This window comes from Chrysochloris asiatica, unplaced genomic scaffold (genome assembly GCF_000296735.1).
Source record: "Chrysochloris asiatica unplaced genomic scaffold, ChrAsi1.0 scaffold00007, whole genome shotgun sequence".
Lineage (NCBI taxonomy): Eukaryota > Metazoa > Chordata > Mammalia > Afrosoricida > Chrysochloridae > Chrysochloris > Chrysochloris asiatica.
The window spans coordinates 25,968,718-25,970,478 of NW_006408525.1; the positions used below are offsets into that span (position 1 = coordinate 25,968,718).

The window sequence follows — 1,761 nt, forward strand, 5'->3', positions numbered from 1 at the left end:
AGAATGAGCCAGGGAAGGATTCTAATTCTGACATTAGTTTTGCAAGCATGGCTTTGTTCTGCTTTATATTTAAAGCCCTTTTCTCCAGAAAATCCATGCCTTTTTCCTCTTCTGAATCAGAGCTGGCATCAGTCACAGAATTCTCTGAGGACTGGGGAGGAATGATCTTTTTCTTGGCCGCTGTCCTGGTATTTCGTGTTGGAAACATCATCGTCACTCACAGGGTCCCTGTATGCCTGACTGGGGGTTTTACAGTCCTCCCGGTCAGTCTGGGGTCTCATTCCATCTTGTATCTCTCACTCTCTGAGAAACCAAAAAAGGATTCATTGTCAGAGTCGCCATGAAGAATACTAGCCTTTACTGACATCTGTCCTTGGTTTGGGTTTCTGTACAAATCCACAATGATCTAATGTATTTTGCACCTCACTTTCTGAAAAAATTTTTTTTATCATCAGAGTCCTCATAAAAAATATTTGCCAGTTCTTCACTGATCTTTGACCTGAATTTAGGTTTTGTGTTTGCAAAATTATCAGAAGCAAAGCTGTCACTACTGTCATCAGAGGATGATGAGGTTTCCGTAGAAACCAACTTCACATATCTGAATTTCTTGAAGTTCTGTATTCTGAGATTCTTGTGCGGCACATGTCCAGTGTCCATGCTGATTGCAGGAGCCTGGGCTATGGAGCCCAGAACCAAGAGACCAGAGTGGTCACGAGTGTGCTTGGCTGTGCCACGAAGCTGGATGAGTGGGACTCCTTCCATCTTTTTTTAAAAATGTTTTATTGTGAATTATAGTTTACATAGGAGAACATTAGTTTTACATTCATCCTATCGTATATGGTTTCATTGCCATGGTTGCAATCCCCTCTATGCATCATCAACCAACCAAAGACTATACACTATAAGCCTGCCCCCCCGGACGTCAGCACACAGCCCCTCTCCCTCTCTGTGTCTAAAGTCCCCAGCAGCTCCATCTCTCCACGTCATCATCTCTGCCTCCATTTCAGGCATCACTGTTTCGCTGGGTAGGGTCCCGTTCTCTGCTCTTCTCCCTTGATGGTCCCAGGGACCTCTGCTCCTAGACTGAAATGTTAATCACACCCCTCCTTGCTACAAAATGTCTACCTTTACATTTCCAACCCTCACAATCAGTCCTGATAACAATTATTCACTATTGTATCACAAGAGACCCATTCGCATTTCCTTCCATCTTCTTTTGATGCTTTCTGCATCATTCAATGTGCCATAGAATCCTGCAGTACTGAAAACTGAGGCTTGGATTTTTTCTTCAGTTCTTTCAGCTTGAGAAATGCTGAGCATGTTCTTCCCTTTTGATATTCTGACTCCAGGTCTTTGCATATTTCATTATAATATTTTACTTTGTCTTCTCAAGCTGTCCTTTGAAAATTTCTGCTCAGATCTTTCACCTCCTAATTACTTCCATCCACTTTAGTATTTTTATACTGGGGAGCCAAGTTTCAGAGTCTCTGCTATCATCCATTTCGGTCTTTTCTTTCTTTATTGTCTTCCTAATGACCTCTTGTGTTCTTGATGTCATCCCACAACTCTTCTGGTCTTTGATCATTAGTGTCGAATGCAGCAAATCTGTTCTTGATGGTCTCTAAATTGAGATGGGATATGTTCAAGGTCATATTTTGGCTCTAGTGGGCTTATTTTAATTGTTTTTAGCTTCAACTTTGTAGGGTCACAAGCTAAACACTACAGCATCATATCCATTGCTAAGGCCATTATTTGTCAACA

At 41.7% G+C, this 1,761-nt stretch overlaps 1 pseudogene; it reads right to left on the reverse strand.

Moving 5' to 3' along the window:
* Positions 1–7: 7 nt before the first annotated feature.
* LOC102828464 lies at positions 8–657 on the reverse strand (annotated as a pseudogene).
* Positions 658–1,761: the final 1,104 nt, after the last annotated feature.